Source organism: Colletes gigas, unplaced genomic scaffold (assembly GCF_013123115.1).
Source record: "Colletes gigas isolate AHSC1104 unplaced genomic scaffold, ASM1312311v1 Colletes_gigas_Sc00008, whole genome shotgun sequence".
Taxonomy (NCBI): domain Eukaryota; kingdom Metazoa; phylum Arthropoda; class Insecta; order Hymenoptera; family Colletidae; genus Colletes; species Colletes gigas.
In genome coordinates, this window is record NW_025106637.1 from 7,479,365 (window position 1) to 7,494,901 (window position 15,537).

Genomic DNA, 15,537 nt, shown 5'->3' on the forward strand with positions numbered 1-15,537 from the left:
TGTAGGATTGAAAACTTCCGAGAAGTACAAGTTTCGTCTCTGGCACGACTCGTATCGCGTACGGTGGTTGAGCAGTTGCTGACATCGAAATTTTCCTTGACATTTGTTCGAGATTTATGAACCATTTCCGCGAGTCTTCCATCTCTTCCGTATATCGCCATGAAATCGAATAATAAATTTCGATAAACAGTCCCTTTTTCTAAATACAGCGAGAAAAATATCACGTTTCTATTGGTCATAGTTACAACGGATTTTTATTATTTTTAATTCTGGTCATCGTGGATTTCATGGCTGAACTATACACTTCCTTCTCTCTTTAAGGATTTAATAATATTTAATTTTTCTTTCAATTTCAATACTACTGCTCTGTTATTGCTTACTCGTAGGATGAATGCAACGCGTAATTTTAATTATATGTTCACGTTTAATACTCGCGAAACACTAAATTGGGTTCCTCGAAGCATAGAGGTTCGTAAAATTATTTACACACGATGAATACAGGTTGCGAAGTGTAAATTAGCGTAGGGTTCGCGATGCTATTGACATGTGTCTCGTTTTCTGTTCCGATAATTAGTCGTTCGGATAATCGACGCTCTAGTGTATGCATCATTGCGCGCTCCAACGTTAAATTTTCCGTAGAACACGCAACGAGGTCCCAGATATAGTAAAATACGTTTCGATACTTTTGCCAGACTTCAAAGATGTCGAAAAATGCATCTGTCAAATCTTTACACTCGATTCTTATTAATTGGTCACTCGATGCTATCTATTACAATAATCTTTCGAAAGAACGTAGTTCGCTCTACTGGGGAGGGAACAGAATGTTAACACAATAGTTGCAAGATAGTTCACATATCCCCGCTCTATTCAGAAAGTTTCTGAAACTTAAGTCAAACGTTGGTGGAGGAATTAATGGATTGAGCTTTCACGACAAATTTGACGTTCGCCATTTTCACTTTAGCTGAACCCAAACAACAACGATCTACGAATATTATCTCATCGTTATTTAATTACAATATTTCTAGATCATTATTTTTGGAATGGTTTATCGCGTACATTGTATCCGTGCGAGATGTTCAATGGCGATTGATACGACGAGAATCGAATTTACTAGAGCAAGTGTCCTGCGAAATGTGGAAACCGATTCACGATTTCAATATTCAAATTATCTCGAAATTTCGGTATGTTTTGAATACAGCGAGCAAGGAATTTCGCATATTACCGTTAATTACATCTCGCGTTCGTCTCTTAACATCAAAATCCGAGCTCAATTAAATTTAATATCCGTTCCTATTAATTTAGCGCCCATGTTAACCACGCTCATCCAACGACACATTTTATTATTGGTTTTATGCATAAATTCTGCCCATGTGCCGGCCGTGCAGCATTTACATCTTCTTTTAATAAATCGAATCGAAAACTGTAAGGTCTAAAATTAAACTTGAATCATTAATTCATTCCGATTTAAAGTTTTAGTAATTTTGGTTGACCTAGCAAGGAACGAACAGTTTCTTTTATCGCGCTTATTTTCGTAAGTAACGATTGAGCTAAATTCGACCAGCATTAATGATCAATAACAGTTCTTGTTCGATGAGAAAGCTGCAAGACACATTTTCGATTCTATTTACCATGGAACAAAGGCACCGTGGGTTTTGCGCGTCAACTCTAACGCATCGAGGGAAAGCCCCGTGGATATTATTTGGGTATATTGCTCCGTTACATATATTTTTTTTATAGTAGCAGCTAGTGCAAAAGCTTGTCAACGCGTCTGTGGGATATTATTAATGGTTCTCCATAAGATTACGATTATTAATCATTGCAATCAGGGTGGTATTCCAGAGTCGAACCACGCTGCTTTTCTACGAACAGAAAGAAAATCCGACGCGTGATTCTTGCGGAACGTTTCCCAGCGAAATCGGTGCTTCCAATCGCATAATTATCTGTTCCACGGGAATCGATATCGAGATCAAGAGGGGCTTTCGCGATATACGTACGATAGTCAAGAATTTCCGGTCAGGTAGATCATAGAAATTCCCATTGTCGCGAAAGGACCGGGGGAATCGCAAGGACATTCGGACAGCAAATTTATAGGAATTTCTTGCAAATCTCTGCAAAAGCCCGGCATCGACGACGACGGCCTTTAACTTTCGATGTCGTCGGGAAGGGGGGGAGGGGAGGGGGTGGGCTACAGATGTGTGCTTAGCCCTTTGAATCCATCTGTCGTCCGCAGTTTCCCCATTTTTAATTGAATTTTTTCACTCGCTACGAAAGTAATTTATCCTTTTTATCTCCGAACAGAATCACGGATTCCAATTGAAAGAAAGTTGAACTAGTGTCTTCCCCAGATGGCCGGCCGTTTGCCAGGGGTGCTCCGAAACACGATAAAAGCGTGCTCCTCAAAACACTTATAGGCTGCCTATCATCCGTGGATTTTTAATAATTATAATTTTTCTGTTCCCCCCCTATTCGATAATTCCTTTGGTATATATGTATAATGCTAACAAATAATACTGTGGTACAACATCGAAATTATAGAATTATAATAGTTTGATGAGAAGTTAGCTTTGTGGTTAATTCTATGGACGCAAAATTACTAACAATTTTTCGTATTTAGCTAATGTGATCAATATGTATTATAACAAATCTAGAGACGTGAAACGACCATCTAATCAAGTGAAAGATCTCGCTGATCTAATATTTCTTTTTATGCTACAGAATGAATCGTTTGAGCCACGATCAGAAGGCAAAAAATCCTTCAAAAAAAGGTGTGTTTAAAATTTCTTAGAAACTTTACCCCGTGTCTTCTGATTTCCATTTTATAGCTCGTTCGATCGTGCGTTCCAGTGAATCGGTTTCATCGCGTTCGACGAAAAGGGGCCCCGAAATAATTTTTAATCAATTATTGGTCGTGCTCCTTATAATACCCACTTACGTGTTGTTGCTTAAGCGTCGACGATTAATCGAAATGTTCGCGTATTAATCCCAGCCCAGCAATTAATAAATGAGTACATACCTCTCTCGAGAGATAGAGCGGGCCGCAACAATCGATCGGCGCATCTCATAATGTAATCCTATTTACCTCGTTAAGGGGGTCGCAGAGCACGTTAATTCCAGGTGTCCCTGGGCACCGTGCCAAAGGGCCTTTCGTCCTTTCCACCTGGCAGGCACGTAGCATAAAGGTTCTTCGGTATACATAGGATCCACGGCGGCGCTAATGGCATTCACCGCGATTTCCACACGGTAAATTAGACTCGGAATGAATGTGACTTTCTTTTCCCATCGGTCGAGGGTTCTCCTGGTACGTGCTAGCTGCCGAGGGACGCAACGAGCTGAGAAAACCGTGCCCGAGGAACGAGCAAGAGACGACGACGACGAAGGGTGTGCCCGTGGGAGATATCTCAGGCGCAGGGCTTTAATGAGGCGAGACTGGGCGCGAAGTATTACTCGAAAGAAGATTTAAAGTTTAGCCAACTTGTCTTCGAAATCTGGCCGGATGTCGCGCGTAAATAATATGCTAATCCGTACTGTCCGTACCCGATTCGATTCTTTTACCCTTCTCGGGGTATCCCGTCTTTCGTTCGACGGGTTCGTTCGGCTCCCGACTCCTGCTCCTTTTTTATCTTCCTCGGACGGTGCAGCTGGCTGAACGACATAGCCTGCTCTCAAACTCCTCCCGGCTCCTCTCTAATCTGGCGAAAGGCTAATGCATGTTATTCAGCGAGGAAGACAGAAGGCGGAGGAACTCGATATCGACTTCGGATTCGCTTGTCCCTACGGCGACGGTCTGCAAAGAAGGACCTTTGTCGTTCCCCGGCGTGAAATAATTTCGAAGGGGGACAAGCCGGGGACTTGATCTGAAGCGATCCTCTGTTGCTTCCCGGAGGTGGGACGGTATAATGGAATTAATGGCGTTGAATACGAGAGCGGACCGATTCGTTGATTTTTTAAAGGAGCCTTTCGAGGGAGATAAATACCGCGTCTTGGCGGAAGATCGGTTTTCCAATTTATTTGTCTCCTGGATCATTTTATTGTAATCGTCTTAATATCGCACGCGGTCCTCGAACGACGAACTGAAACGAGAAAAATGAAAAATTTTAATTCTAGAAAATAATCGCAGCTTCAATTGGGAAATATTTATTGTAAAAAAGTTTTATGAATATTTGGTGTACGAAGGGACCATACGATGCTGATCCTCGATTCAGTTTATTTTAAAAGCTAGTGGATTGTGGTATGATTTATTAAGATGTCTTTTACAGATGTAATTACAAATCTGAGTTGACGGGTGCTTAATTTCATTTCAACCAATATATTTAAATGCTTGACATTGATAACCGGAAATCGAACTCTATAACCGCATCGTATTCTATGGAATACGCTGTATACGAACGTATTTATGGAAAATTACGAAAAGGGAGGGACTTATATCATTGAGCGTCGCCGCAGGCTGTACGAAAACGAGCGACCCGGATAATCCATTAAAATCAAGTTACCCGGAGAAATAATTTTCACATAGGTATCAAGACCATTATATGCTCATCTATTAACATAAAATGGTCCTCTTATCGCGATAAGAATTTATAAAAATTTAGAGGTATTCATGTAACCGAAGGATACAGTATTATTAAGTAAATAATATTCGTCGATCAGTCCCTTAAATGTTCGCGATACCTGTCAAAGAGATCCGTAAGGTTTTATGAATTTCCTTCAGAATTTCCTTTAGAACTTTAGATTCTTTTATCTGTAAATTTTACTAGCTCGTTATTTTTCTCTTTTCGTTATTTCAATTTCTTTTTATTATCAACATCATTAGTAATATCACTTTTATAACCATTTATGGGCTGTTTAACACTAAACCTATCACGACCGGTCAAATTACCGTTTTTAAAATTTCGTTTAGAATTTCTAACATACAGTACGGTCTAACAACGCGTATTAGAAATTGTCAAACTTTAGACGCGTGCAGTTTCGAAACTACTAGTGTTTTATAAATAATTGAGACATTGTTAGAAGTGGCAAAGCTTCCTCTTTAAAATGGCTTTTGGTTTTTGCTGATCGGACTTTTCGTTTTCGAGATATCGTAATTTATGTAAAAGGTAATTTTTCAAATACCGTTCTCCGTGTTACGAAAGCCTATTAACGTGTATTAAAAATACTAAAACTTTAGATGCCTATAGTTCCGAAACTACTAGTGTTTTATTAAATATTGAACTACTGTTAGAAGCGGTAAACCTTTCTCTTTGAAATGGTTTTTGGTTTTTGTCGATCGGACTTTTCGTTTTCGAGATATCGTAATTTATGTAAAAGGTAATTTTTCTAATTTGACTATCTCTGTCTCCGTCTAACGCGTCGCGTCGGACCTCCTTGTCGCACGTTGACCCACTGACCGAGTGAATGAGTGACGTCACGTTTACTATTTACTACGGTCACGTGCGGTCAACGGCCTTGACAAGGCCGTAGTAAACAAACGCTTCGGACCCTTATATCTCCGAAACTAGCCACCGCATCGACTTGAAATTAAAATCGCCATATCTCTGGAACTAATAAAGCTATCGACTCGTACAAACGCTCATTTTAAAGGGCTTTTCATCCTCTATCATATGACTACACCAGCTACTATAATTTTTACTGTCTTCTATGTTTATTTTAACATTTACTTTGACGCTATATACCCAAAGCAGTTTCACCAATTTTTATCGATTATAAATTATTTATTTAGTTGAAAATGAATTGAAATTTGTATACAGGACGTTTGCATAATTACTAACCAGCATTTTTAGTTTTAGACTTGAAACAACATTTTATAAATCTATAAAACTCAAGTGAAACATGAGGTCAGTCGTCTAGACATCAAGAAATTAGAACACAGGGAAGTAATACAAATGTTTATTCTGGGAAAACTAATAATCCAATTTCCTTAACTATAATACTGTACCTCTTCATTAATGCCGTTTATAGTACAAAGGACATGCGGGTTCTTGGAATCTGTCGAAGGAGAGCGGTCGACAGACCAACGCTGCGTGCTGACCTGAACTCTGCAGCATTTGTCGACAAAGCCTGAGCACAATTTTAGAATCTCCGCGAATTAAAATACCAAAATATACATATAGTTTGAGGGATATCGATTCACATATAATTCGACTATCATTTTTATTTCAGGGACTTCATTTCCTCGTTGACCGTCATGTATTGTTCCAATAATTCCTATCCGCTGCAAGAAGTCGATTTTTTCGTAGGTTCGGCAAGCTGTACGGTAGCTCAACGACGAGATCCGTGATCAGAACTCGTCAGTCAACGTGGATCAGCCGAAGGAGCGCGCAAAAAGGAGGAGAAGGTCACGAGAACGCGAATCCTTTGTTCTTGCAGAGATACGTCACGAGGACGGAAGTGGATCTAGGATAGAGGAGGAGTACTTGCGGATTGAAGGTGCAACCAGTCTGCAGTATATTCTTATGTAGGCCTACTGGAGCAGAGTTTCGGCAGCTTCCGGGAAAATTTACGAGCTTCGAGCTGATGGGGTTTCCGTGCTTGCTCGAACCTGCCACCTAATATCTTTACCAAGGCTCCCTCAATCTCACCCTCTTTGCTCTGCTTCGCCTACTTTGCTCGTCACACGTACATAATCGAAATACACACAGACACTGGGTATTGTTTCATTATTTTACCTAGGGCGTGAAGTATAGTTTCTACCCTTCAAAACGCGTACATAATGCACCTCGCGTATCGAATATAATAAACGTTTCATATAAATATCACTCGTCGTTTAAGGATATGCCCCACGAATAAAACGAATTGACCTTCCCATTTTGTATACGCGTCAATGCATTTAATATTATTATAATCTGAAATACTTCGTAACAGATAGTTTCCATTTTTCAAATTAAAGGACCGAATATCCATGCCACTATTAATTTTTTAACACACGTGCTTCTGAATGAATAACGAGATAAAAATTTGTACCACCTTACAATCGAATTTAAAATGTTTTGAATCATCGATTCATTTTACTTTATGTATATGGCTTGTTGAAGAAACAATTCTAATGCCGTATTAAACCCTTCCTTTGTTTTTCTACATTTTACGTTTCCCTCTTTTGACTTTATTATCACATTTCCACTGCTCTCTTATTCCGATTCACATGACCTCATATTTCCTCTCTACATGCTTATCTACGTCCAACCTTTTTCAGTTTCTCCATTTCCTTACTCTTCACCTTGCCTTCTCATACGCCTTCCAGTCAAACCTTGCTTTGACTTCATAAAATCCGCCTCCCGTTGAATAAATAACAAATCAAAAGTTTCGTATCAATTTTAAAAATAATCGTTCAAACTATCGATTACACAAAGGCATATTAGCCTCCATTTTTGATCATCGAATTTATTTCTATTTTATGGTAGACAAAGATACTTCGAACAAGTTTTGTTACGTTTCAATAAACATCTGTGGTAAATTTTAAAACTTTCCTATTTATGCTGTTTATTTGGACTTCGTTTACTGGGAGAATATAAGAAGTTTTCAGTCGTTTCATGGCCAGTAAAGATGAGTGACCGGAAAATTGTTTTTCAAGTTGGTCGCAGGTCGAGCATTTCTTTGACACTCTTATCCACAGTTTCATTCTGTTTTTCTCATTCGTTGCAATTACTGGGACTTTGTGAAGTAGAACAAATTTTGAGCTGTAGTGCGATATTAATAAGAAAATACTAATTTCGAACCATTTGTATAACCAAACGTGTGTTACTTTTAATCATTTGCCTCTAAAGAGTGTACATGTATATCACCCAAGTATAATATAATGGATATACCAAAAACAATATTGATGAAATGCCATAACACGTCTTCCCCACCCTGTATACTCTCTTAATTTAATTTCCCCCATCACGGTGCTGCAACATTCTGTTCAATTTATCCCGTAGTCTAACAACAATTACAATTTCTTTTTTAATCACTAATCTCCGCGTTTAAGTGCTCTTCTCGCGAAGAGCAATCAGTATTAATTGAGTTAGGGCGGCGCGGGAGGGGAAAGAGGGAAGAACTAACCGTTTCGAAACATGAGCCGATTGTGGCCCTCGCTTTATATTTAGCCCTCAAATTGCGGTAAACAATTACGACCTAATATGAGGGTAATCGAGTAATTATTATAAAAGCCCGGGCTCCATCAATCACCACCGTTTGATAACGCCGATAACACGGACGTCCTATTTCGAGAGAGCGGACCACGCCTATCCCTTCCCTCGATATCTGTCTTAAAAAAATATATTGCAGTTATCTCTAGACTGTGCTCATACGATAAGCCGCGTTGCTTTATCCCGTACTCTATCGGAGTCAAGGAGCGAATTTATTATTTTTTTTCCACCAGCGTAACCTCGGTTTTCTTGGTCATCATAGGTCGTTTATGTTAGTTATTAGCAGCGATCGATAACAAGATACCCGTTCGAAAGATATTAGAATCGAGCCTACGCTTCTATCGATTTGCATTTCAAAATTAACCATAGGAGGACCGAGACAAGAACCGTCACGATAAAGTGGCGTAACGTTTGCGTTATTTATAACTATTTTTGGAAAATTAAATCGAACATTTTACAAGCAATGGTAGTTTGATAGGTTAGAACTAATCTTTTTAGTGAATTTTACTTCGTAAATATCCAGACACGATTTGAGCTAGCTTTAGATATAATTGGGGGTACAATTAAAATTTCAATAGATTTCAGATCACTTCAGATGGGTATGGAAGTTTAAATATATCCGAATTTATATCGACATACTTTCATTCGTAATGCATGTTACCTATATTATATGCGACAGATCGTACGAGTTGCTATCAATAAAGACTGAGGGATTGTCGCAATGTAAATTTGTTGCCTTTAATTCATTGGTTAATTCTTGTAAAATATTCCTTGCTTATTCATTTTTTATAAGACTTTCCACAATATATCTACGAATTTATACAACATTGATAGAGATTGCTTTTGTAATTTAATAATTGTAAAATTATTAGCTTTTCCTTCCAAAGGATACTGTGTCAAATTGTTAAAATAAATTGTAGTTCACGCCTATTTGGATTTGGTTTGGCAGTTAACGTGTTAAACAAATGAAATAAAGAGACTATTGGAATAATTATTTAATCACTTAAGTGTTTGAATTAAACAAGTTCCAATTTATATTTACAAAAATAGTAAATTGTAGCTAAAAGAAATAAAAGGTACTCGAATTATAACGTGAAACGCTGGGTATAAAATTGGAAGAGTTGAATTTATTTCCAGGATGGAACAATGGTTTACTCGTTCCTTCGTGGCTTTGCCCGATGTTGTAGGATGAGAAGGACAGGAATTATTAAACGCACGATATCGATCATGAAACCTGTTGATACGTGGTACGTGGACTATATACAATGCATACGCGCAATATACGAGCACGAGGTGTCATTAAGCTGTGGTTGAGCATTCCTCTTTCTCGAAAAATCACCACGAGAGAAACCATTACGGATCAATTAGAAACACAAACTATATAAAACGTTCAATGCGTGAAACAGTGGTTGGTATAATATGCAAACACGAATGTTCACTTTTGTTCCCACGTTTCCGCGGGCCACGATTTATCGATAATTTCGTTTTCACTTTATTCCCTTCATTTTTAACCAAAAAATTCGTATTACATTCGATGTATCATACTTTTTTCGAATGTATATAGAAAAATAGAAAAATCTGATACCTTGAAATATTCTTAATAATATTAGTGAGAATCTTGAGTAATATGATCAATATTATTGGACTTGGATCCAGAGCGTTAGGAAAAGCTCGAAATAATTTTTCATTTTTAACAATTTCTTGAAAAATATTTGACGGATAATAAGAAATTCGTAATTTCTATTCTATGCGTGCTCTCCTCGAATTAATAAAATCGTAAATCGTAAATCGATTTTATTAATACGATCCATGAATAATTTGATCTGTTATTGACAAACTGGGAGCTTTCGCTGTTGAAATGCCCATGATCGACTTTCATATTCAAAGCTTGCGCCATTGTCGATCGGCGAAGTCTGCCTTCGTGGCTATGAATTCGAAATAGTATTTATATTCTCTCTGTCCGTGTCAATAATATTTCGTCTATTTTCTCTCTATTCCATTGGGTAACGGAAAATATTTCTATGTGGTTCTCATGGTTATTCCACGCGAGCAACTTTTCCGGTTCGGTCTTTATTTGCCGCGACTCTCGTATTGTTTTCAACGTAACTTTTATTACGCGATTACATTCGCGCTTTATCTGGTTTAAAGAAAATTCAAGTTGCTTTAGATGCGTGAAGGCTAATGGATTGAAGGCGTGGGATAATTCTGTTCTAACTCCTGGGGCCCACATCTGTGAAATATTCCTAAGGATTAAACCCAGCTGCTGCTCCTCCAAGGGACAACTGTACGCCTTCCCTAAAGAAATCGTGCAATCATCCTTAAATAGGAGCCCTTCTTACGCTGGGCCTCTCTCGGTAGTTTAATTTCTTTAACGACACTCTCTGTACTCCGTTTTAATTCCGATAGAAGCATGCCTAACAATCTCGATTATTCATCTGCCCAAATTTCTGGAATTTGGTACGAGATCAACACTTTCTTTTTAGACAATTGGCCACTCGATATAGATTTTATTCAGATTTATTTTCTTTAACCAGTCGGCTGTGTTTGATGACTGGATGTGGTAAAATTAGTTTTCCTATTTAAATTGTAATTTTAGCGAAAATTAAAATATATTCGTAAACTTCAATAATAAGTTTAGAATCCTTGGAGGTCAGGACGAAATAAAACAAACAAATTGATTGGTTAATATCTCGCGTCACGAATTGAGTTTCCATTTTTCTTAACTATTTTTTAACGCGAGGGCGAGGAAGTGATTCAAAATTCAAAACGAAACAAAAAAAAGTTTGCACAGCAACGGTAAATTATTTGATCACCGACGATGGGGGTTACCGGTTCTGGCGAAGTACGCGTTAATACTGCCAGCCATTGGGGTCATACCAACCCCTCTTCGAAGGACTCGACGCTGAATGACTAGGCCTAATCCCGAAATCACTGGACGAAGGCGGCGGGATCGGGTGGTTATCAGGCAGCACTGAATCATCGAACGAGAAGGAGACAGAAGTTCATGGATCGCGATAATTCGCCACGGGTATGGTAGATCAGTGGCCCGGGATAGAGACAGTGGAAACGTCATCGCTTCGTCGAACGACAGCAGGATGAAGAGGGAAGAGGGAGGATATGGCTCACTCCACTTTAGTCTCTTCGAAGAGAGCTCGTAGAGATAAGCCGGTGCTCTCACGACTGGCATGATGGGACACGAAGAACACCAGCAAAATCTAGCACAGATACAGGGATCGTTCGTGTGCCCTTGTCGGTGTGGGTGGTCCCTTGTATGGGGGTGGCGTACGCACGATGAAGACACATGGACCCGCGTCGCACACTCATCCGGCTAGAGGAACTCCGTCGGGGCTCTTCGAGAAGGAATAAGATGTATCCTGTGTTGGCAACCTTGAGACGTGATGCCTGTCTCTGTTAGCTACTAGCTAACGTAATTCGCGAGGGTGCGAGGGTGGATGGAACGGGTCGTAAATGTTTTTCCTATGGTCGGTCGACGTTAACGTGTTCGTCACTGGGATTTGTTGCTCTGCAATTTAATATTTAAAATTATTCGAATAACAATTTCAGTATAGGATGCAATCGACAGACTATCCTTTTTCGGTAGCTTTGACTACAACCAACAATATTAATTTAATATTTAAACGAACTCCATACCTCCAAACATAATTTGAATAATCTTTAATCAGTCTCGTAATTCAATTCCTTACCAGCATTTATTTGAAAGAGAAATAACATTGTATTATTATTATATAATACTGTGTAAGTTTTGTTTAAGGGTGCTCCTTAATAACAGCAATGTTTTATTCAATAAGATGAAATTCGATTCTATAGATTCCTTTCTCTTCAATAAATTTTTTACAAGTACCAAAAAGTATACGTTTACTACAGATTTATATACTTTTACTAAGTAAAAACTTGCTTTTATTGGTGATAAAGTTATTTCATTCGAAGCTTCGTTTTCGAGACAATTAAATTTAAAAATTTATTGGACAGGCCTGCGATTGAAAACGAGTCGCACTGTCGCGTCTGACCATTATTCGCTATTTCTACTTGCATCGATGTTCGAGCCGTACTGTATTGCACGCGTACACGAAACAATTTTATCCTTTAGTTTAGAACACAGTATAAGCCCTTATAGAGAGTTCCTTTTTATAATAAAAATCTAATGTGAAAAATAAAGGTACGATGACCGAAGAAAATAAATCTTGCACGTACTTCGACGAGTGTAATGATCAGGCGTGTAAAGGATTCGACAGATTTTAGGGCGTCGTGTTACTTTGACGTATTTCAGAGCCCCGTTTCTCAGCCTTCTCGACCTTCTATATTCTCCCTTCTTTTCGGCCTGTTCCGCAGAACCCTACGAACCGAGGAGGCGGAAACAGGAGGCTCGACGCGTCGCAGAAAGGACGCGTGTCCTTGGAGATTCGTACGGATGCCTTGACACACGCGTGATAAATAATTCTGTTTATTAAGTTCTTTTTTTACTCCGTCGGGATTTCTTGCTGGCTCGTCATAAATCTTGCGCTTTCAATTCCCACGCTTTATCAAACGGAAATCTCGCATTTTTACGACTCGAATAATTTTAATTGAGATTCGACGGATGAATGGCGAACAAATTACTTCGAGAGAAAAAGTTCGCGATGTCCCGTAGCTACGATATTAAATATTATATAAGAAGGTCCGGTGGATTTTCCGCTGAATTTGGACTCGTCATCAGCGCGCGAGGCGAAAACGACTCGAACGTGGCTGGGAAACAATCTCTCGGACTTCGCTGGAGCTTCCGTTCGCGACGGGAGCTCCAATCTTAACCCTCTTGACTATAAATTCTGAACCGTTTTAGAGGAGATGGTATGCAAAAAACATCATCGAAATTTGGAGTCGCTCAGACTGGCCATTGTGTCAGCAGCGGCGAGGATTTCTCTCGAGACCGTGCGTAAATCGATCGACGACTGACAAGAGCGTTTGCTTCGCGTTCGATCAGGACACTGACTTTAGAGTTCGAATGCAAAATTGTGCTTCTCTAGCGTTTCTTGTTTACGCTGAGAATATGCACGGTCGATTAAATGTTACATTAATAGCCACAGTCGAAATCGAAGGCAATAGTGACTGGAAAGGTGAAAAGAACCACGAGGCTGAAGTCATCGAAATTAGAAAGAACAATTACTTCAGAGGACTCATTTCTTTGTCAACGTTATTATAATTATTTTTATCTATTTTAATAAACTAAATATAAGAAAGACATCAGAAGTAAAGGTGGAAGTTAATAAAATCAAAGTTATAATTTTTTTAGGGAATACTACGTGTGTCGAGCGGCAAGTCGAGCCGTGTTTACTTCTCTTTGTCGTGCATTTTGCAAAATTTGTTGTGATTCCCGACCTCTCGAGGCGAAGGTACGGAATTTGACAGCAACGGGGCGTCGCGACGGTGTGAAGTTTTCGACGTAGCGGCGTCGCATCGTATGCCCGTCCTCGCAATCCTCGTATAAGCTTTACGATCGGTACGTGCTTCTTCAAAACGTGTTTCTTTGCCTTAACTGCCACGGCTCTTCGCTGGTAAGAGAACTGTTACCGTGAGACGGGTAACGGAGGTGGTGCAGACAGCAGAACGAAATCACTACTTAAACTGGAACCCCGAGTAATGCGCTATACAAGGCGATTCGAGAGAAACTACAAACACTATTTGCACGAATGCTTTTCAGAGGACACGCATGCAAGCTCGTCACGAGATCGACCGACGTTCTATAAATCTTCAGACTAATACGGATTCCGCAAACCATTTGTTATTGCGGTCCAGTTGTTTCGACTTAAAGCACGAGTTACATCTTATTCTATCACGAGTTATCTTACAAGTGTTTGACTGTGAATAATACGTAGAAAAATAAATCGAGAATATATTTCCATACGAGGCTGTGGTCTCGAGAGAATTGACTGTGAGATTTAATGGGATACGCGTAGAATAGAGTTGAATATCAGAACAAGTAGAAAAAGAAGATAATGGTCGGACGAGCCATCCAAATCATATTCAATTATTCTGAAATTATGAAAGCGTTATAAGAACATATTTTCTTCTACATTTTGAACTTATTTTTTCATCCTTTGATTTCTTCAATTTTCTATGAATTCATACCAAATTTTTTAGACGTGTAGTCTGTTTTTCGATCGTTAAAAGAAAACAATTTATTATATTATTTTAATATACTTGTAATAATATTTCTTACCTAAAATTACTACTGGAATCTACTGGATAAATATATTTATATTTTCTTCGTTTTTTAAAATGTCTACTACAAAATTAGTAAGAGCAATCTGAATCTCAAAGTGAAACTTTGTTCCCTTAAATTATAGTGTCTGAGAAATACTAGGTACGAAGCATTAATCAGTAATTATTTGAGCTGTATAGACTAAGAAGAATAGTTAAACGTTTATTTAATAAATAGTACCCTTTTCTCTAAATATTTTGGAAATTTTGCGAGCATAAACAATCCTGTTTTCAACGAATTCTCGCATTAAAAAGTGTCCACGAACAATTAATCAAAGCATCATATTCAGATAAGCTAATAGCTCTCACAATCATTAATTCAGCGACGTAAACAAGTCAAAAACAATCGGAGACACTTGTACAAAAGGAAATCAATTTTCGTAATCATGAATCATTGGGACAGGACTTCATATTTCATAAATCACGTATTTTCTGTGTGAATGTAATTAAACAATGGGTGGACAATTTCTTACGCACAAATGAATCGTTCATTTTTAAACTTCGTCCTGATAATATCATCTTGTTTAACTAACACATTTTTGAATTGCATAAAAGATCGTTTTCTAAGCTAACTAATTTTGTTTAAGGAGCAGCAGAATTTAGAGAGTTATACCTTTTTAAAACTTCAAGAAATGGTCTTTAAATTATTATTGTATTTCGAGATACCTATATTTTCGATATACGATCAGATAAAAATTGATTCTGTTTATAAACTATCTTGTTTTATTCGTCCGTTAGCCAGTAATCGCAACAACGACGATATTTCAATTAGAATCGCCTTTAAAAGTCTGATTCTTGCAGGTTCATTCGATCCATGTTGAAATTTAATGCCCGCTCGTTAATTTAATTCCCGTTGCGACACCGTAATTTTTCACACTGCACGAATCGTTCTCGAGGAATGGCTGGTAATATCAATGTCATAATGCAGTCTCGTTTGGGTACATTTTCAAGTAAATTATGCTCTCGGTTTACCAGTCAGAATTACTTGTTCCTTGCAACTTTAACAAGTCTATACCTATTATATACGTACGTGTTATTTTGGTAAATTTAAAATTATTGCTTGTTACTTTCTTGCCGTATTGTGATATAGTTTTCTTTACTGAAAATATCGTCAAATATTTTTACGCGAAAATGAGATAATTACTAAAGAGGGAGTACATCT